This window comes from Miscanthus floridulus, chromosome 4, assembly GCF_019320115.1.
Source record: "Miscanthus floridulus cultivar M001 chromosome 4, ASM1932011v1, whole genome shotgun sequence".
Taxonomy (NCBI): domain Eukaryota; kingdom Viridiplantae; phylum Streptophyta; class Magnoliopsida; order Poales; family Poaceae; genus Miscanthus; species Miscanthus floridulus.
Window position 1 is genome coordinate 97640969 of NC_089583.1, and position 6000 is coordinate 97646968.

Genomic DNA, 6000 nt, shown 5'->3' on the forward strand with positions numbered 1-6000 from the left:
GCCTTGCTGTTGACATTTAAGGAGTGCTCGATCAAGTCCCGAGGTACACCGGGCATGTCGGAAGGTTTTCCATGCAAACACATCCACGTTGCCCCTCAAGAACCTGACGAGCGCGTCTTCCTATTTGGGATCCAGGTTGGCCCCGATAAGGGCCGTTTTGCTGGGATCGCCTTCGACCAGCTGGATCGTCTTGTGCTCCTTGGATCTGATGTTCTTGCGCGGAGCCTCGAGCTCTGGGATCTCTAGGTGGTCGGCCGGGGTCTTCTTAGCGTCGAGCATGGTCTCGGCCATGCGAATAGAGAGGTCGTGGGCCTCTACGATTTTGAAGCTGTCGTCCTCGCAGGTATAAGCTGCGTATACGTTGCCCCTGAGGGTTAAAACTCCTTTCTCAGTAGGCATCTTGAGCACCAGATACCTGTAATGAGGTATGGCCATGAACTTGGTGAGCGACGGTCGACCAAGAATAGCATGGTAGGTGCCGTCGAAGTCAGCGACCACGAAGTTGACGTAGTCGGTGCGGAAGTGGTCCGGAGTCCCAAACTGCACAGGTAGCGTGATCTGCCCGAGAGGTGTGGCGCTCTGTCCGGGGAGAACGCCCCAGAACTGTGCCTCGTACGGCTTCAGGTCTGCCTGGGCTATTTTCAGAGCGGGCAGGCTGTTCTTGAACAGTATATCAATGGAGCTGCCGCCGTCGATCAGTACCCTGTCGAATTGAACCTTGTTGATACAAGGATCGAGGACCAGGGGAAAACGCCCTGGCTCGGGTATGGCGGCCCATTGGTCCTTCCTGCTGAAGTAGATTTCACGGTGAGACCACGGAGGAAGCCGTGGATCGGTGAGAAGGTTGTCGGTGTTTGCCACGTTCATGCAAGCGCGGGCGAGCAGCTTGCGTTCTCGTTTGGTTTCGATGGACACCTTGCCGCCGATGATGGTGTGTACGCGATCAGTCGGCTTGACGTATTTGTGACGAGGGTCTGCATCGTCGTCGTCGTTGTCCTCGTTGCGCTGTTCCCCCCGCGTCGTTAGGCTTGTCGGACGTATCCGGAGCCTGTTGACGCGTGTAGATAGTCTTGAGGACGCGGCAATTCTCCATGGTGTGTGAAAGCATCTAGGCCCCTAGTTGGATTTCGGTGATTAATGTCAATACAAGATTACTATGACTAACGTGTGTTTTGCAGAGGCAATTAAGTTAGGTCATGGTAATGGAGATCAATTGGGCAATCGAGGTTGTCATGCCCCTACGATGGAAATCGTTTCGGTTTTCAAAGGATGGACGACAAGGTTAAGGATAACTAGTTCTAAGTGTCGATTGGAGTTGGAGAGACACTTAGAGTAGTTTAGGACTTTGTTTTTCCTTTGGCCGTACTATGAAGGGGGGTATGAACGAGTAGCTTGACCTAGTTGAGTCTAGTGAGTTAGGTGTGGTGCACACTTGTTAAAACTAGCTCTAGGTAGCTCCTATGAATGCCTAAGATCCTTTGGAGCAAACTTCATTCACATATGTTCGAAAGTTGAAAGTGAATGGAGGGTCAAACACTGACCGGACGCTGGCTCCGGTGCGACCGGACGCTGGCCGCAGGGTCCGGTCAGTTCGTTTGACTGAGGTGGTTAAGTCTGTTGTGACCGGACGCTGGAGGGTCGTGTGACCGGACGCTGAGAGCTAGCGTCCGGTCGACTCCAGTAAGGGTCCAGACTTGGAAAAGTATGACCGGACGCGTCCGGTCAGTGCGACCGGACCCTGAGGGTTCAGCGTCCGGTCGACTCCAGTAAGGGTCCAGACTTGGAAAAGTGTGACCGGACACGTCCGGTCAGTGCGACCGGACCCTGAGGGTTCAGCGTCCGGTCGAGTCCAGTAAGGTTCCAGTAAGGGTTTTATGCGACCGGACGCGTCCGGTCAGTGCTGACCGGACCCTGCCAGCGTCCGGTCGACTCTTTAAATACTGGTTCGCGGGTAGAACTGACCGGAGCGTCCGGTCATCACGACCGGAGCGTCCGGTCACCCCGCAGAAGCTCATAACGGATAGTTTTTCAGGCTGCCTTATAAATAGAAGCTCCACTCGTGAGTGGAGTGACTTTTGCTCATTCCAACAGCTGAGAAACACGTTTGTGAGTGCCAAGAAGAGCAAGGTCCTAGTGAGGTGTTTGTGATTTGAGAATCCAAGAGAGTAGCCTCACTAGCAAATCAAGAGTAGCAAAGTGTGCATCCATCGTCTCATTAGGCTTCGCGTGGTCAAGTGAGAGTTCGTGCTTGTTACTCTTGGTGATCGCCATCACCTAGACGGCTTGGTGGTGATTGGGAGTTTTGTGTTCACCCGGCGGAGCTTGTGGGTGACCCAACTCAAAGTTGTGAGCGGCTTTGGGTGATTCGCCGCGACGGAGTGTCGAAGAATCAACCCGTAAAGAGCACTTGATCCTTGCGCGGATCAAGGGGGAGCTACACCCTTGCGCGGGTGCTCCAACGAGGACTAGTGGAGAGTGGCGACTCTTCGATACCTCGGCAAAACATCGCCGCGTTCCTTTCTCTCCCTATTTACTTTGAGCACTTACTTTGAGTATTTACTTTGAGCAATTCAATACTTGTTTTACATCCATAGAATTGCTTGCTAGAGTAAGGTTGAAATATAGGTTGTGAGTTCGTTGTGCATTAGTTTAATAGAAACACTTTTCTAGGCACAAGGGGTTAATTGGGCTATCCGTAGGATTTGTTTATTGCAAGAGAATTTCGAATTAGCCCAATTCACCCCCCCTCTTGGGCATCTTGATCCTTTCAATTGGTATCAGAGCCTCGTGCTCACGTTTTTAAGCTTAATCGCTTAGAGCAAGATGTCTCACGGGGATGGACCTCCTCCTATCTTTGAGGGAGATGATTTTCCATATTGGAAAATCCGCATGGAGGCATACTTAGAAGCTCTAGATATTGGAATTCTTAGAGCCGCCTCCCAAGGGTTCCCCGCACCTAGGAATGCCGCACAACTTCAAGGCGATGAAGTAAATTATGAAAAATGGAATGCAAAGGCTCGCAACACCATTTTTAGAGGGCTTTGCAAAGAGGTGTTCAATCGTGTAAGGAACCACAAAGACGCCCATGCACTATGGTCGGACGTTTGTGCGCTCCATGAGGGAACCAAGAGTGAGCGTGAGGAACGCTATCATCTTGTGATTAAAAAGCTAAATTCTTTTGAGATGTTTCCCAAAGAAAGTGCTAATGAGATGTATTCTCGATTAAATGTTCTTGTAGAGGAAGTCAATGGGCTTGGACTTACTCAAATGTCACCATCCGACGTTGTGAGAAGAATCTTGAGTGTCCTCCCCATTGACAAATATGGGCACATTGTGACCGTGCTACATCAAGGTGATCTTTCCGCCGCTACACCGACACAAATCTTGGGAAAGATCAATGCTCATGAGATGTACATGCACATCACACCACAAGATGGCTCATCCTCTACAAAGAAGAAAGAGAAGGACTTAGCATTCAAAGCTAGTCAAGACAAGGGCAAAGCAAGACTTGAGTATGAGAGCTCAAGTGATGAAGATGATGAAGAAAGCCTTGCCCTCATGGTGAAGAAGACCACCAAGATGCTAAAAAGGCTAAATAAGAGTGGCATCAAGTTTGATGGCAAGAAGAAGAAGTTCTTCACAAGCTCAAGAAGAAAGCCAATCTCCGAGATGGATTGCTACAATTGTGGCGAACTTGGCCATCTAGCTCATCAATGCACAAAGCCCAAGAAAGACAAGTTCAAGAACAAGGGCAAGAAAGATGATTCAAGTGATGAAGATGAAAAGAAGAAGAACAAGCCATACAAGAAGAGAGATGGCAAAAAGAGGGACTTCTACAAGAAGAAGAAGAGTGGCAAGGCCTACATTGTCGGTGATTGGCTCACGGACATTGATTCATCAAGTGGATCATCCGATGATGAGAGTGACGATGAAAAGGTGGCCGCCATTGCTATTGATCTTGCATCTTCACCACCACCATCGCCATCATCCTCTACACACCTATGCCTTATGGCCAAAGGTGAACGCAAGGTAACTAAGAGTGATGATAGTAGTGATGATGAACATGCTAGTGATGATGATAGTGATAGCGATGATGATGACTCACCTACATATGATGATCTTGTCAAAATACTAAGAAAATATACGAAGATCATTAGAAAGAGTAGAGCTACAAATGAAAAACTTGATGCTAAAAATGATTCACTCTTAGCTAAGTGTGATACATTAGAAAAGGCTAATGATGAGCTCAAAGAAACAAATGATTCTATATCATCCAAACTCAAGGAGCTCAAAGCTTCTAAGAAAGAGCTTAAAGATAAAAATGAAAAACTTGAGTGGGTGCACAATGAGCTTGTCACTAGTCACCATGAGCTAAAAGATGAATATACAACTCTAAAGATCAATTATGATACCCTTATTATTGCACAAGAATTCTTACCAAATGAGCCACATGATGCTACTAACCATGTTGTTAAGATTGATATAGCTACCTCATGTGATGATTTAATTGATGAAAGCATTGAGCATGGATCTAGTAGCAAGGGCAAGCAAGTGGTTGAGTGCAATGACTATGATGAGTTTGTCAAGCTCAAGAGTGACAATGAAAAGCTCATGAAAGATCTTGAAGAGATGAAAAGTCACAACACCATTGTGCTAGAAACTCTTGATCATGACAAAGAGGTGATCCTTGAGAATGAGAAGCTAAAAGAAGAAATCAAGAAACTCAAGGAGGAGAAGAACAATGATATTCTCAAGGAAGAGAATAAGAAGCTCAAGATGGAGAAAGAGCATCTCAAGGTGGGATTGAGCAAGTTTGCTAGAGGCAAGCATCTCCAAAGTGAGCTACTCATGAATACCGTCATGAAGATGGATAGAAGTGGCATTGGATATATGGCAAGTGTAGAGAAGAAGAAGGCTCAAGCTCAACACCAACAATCAAAGCCAAAGCCAAAGCCAAAGAGATGTTTTGAGTGTGGACAAGAAGGCCACTTTGCTCATGAGTGTCAAACTCCACCACCACAACCCTTGCCCAAGCATGCTAGACCCTTTGCCTTCAATGCTCACTACATGCTTAGAAAAGATTCGAGTGGAAAGATGAAAGTCATGTTCTTAGGTCCCCCCAACAAGAGTAGGCCTAAGAAAATTTGGGTGGCTAAGTCACTTGTTGAGAAGGTGAAGGGCCCTCAACAAGCTTGGATCCCTAAAGCTTGAATCTCTTGTGTGTAGGTGAACTACAAGACCGGTGGAAGTCATTGGGTTATTGATAGTGGTTGCACTCAACATATGACCGGTGATCCTCGTATGTTCACCTCACTAGATGAAAAGGTAGATGGACAAGAGAAAATAACATTTGGAGATAATTCAAAGGGCAAGGTTAAAGGATTGGGCAAAGTGGCAATATCAAATGATCATTCCATTTCCAATGTGCTCTATGTTGCTTCATTGAGCTTCAACTTGCTATCCGTTGGGCAATTGTGTGATCTTGGATTTCAATGCTTATTCACCGAAAAGGAGGTTGTTGTATCCAAAGTAGATGACAATCAAGTGATATTCAATGGATTTAGATACAACAACTTATATCTAGTTGACTTCACCTCCGAAGATGCAAACTTGAAAACTTGCCTATTCACCAAAACAACACTTGGGTGGCTATGGCATAGAAGACTTGCTCATGTTGGGATGAGCTCACTCAAGAAGCTTATGAAGAATGATTTGGTAAGAGGATTGAAGGATGTGAAGTTTGAGAAGGACAAGCTTTGTAGTGCATGTCAAGCCGGCAAGCAAGTTGCAAACACTCATCCAACCAAAGCTTTCATGTCAACCACAAGAGTGCTAGAACTCCTACACATGGATTTATTTGGACCAACAACATACAAGAGTTTGGGAGGAAATCTCTATTGTCTTGTGATTGTGGATGACTATTCAAGATATACATGGGTGTTCTTCCTTCATGATAAATCCGAAGTTGCATCTTGTTTCAAGAAGTTTGCCAAGAGAGCT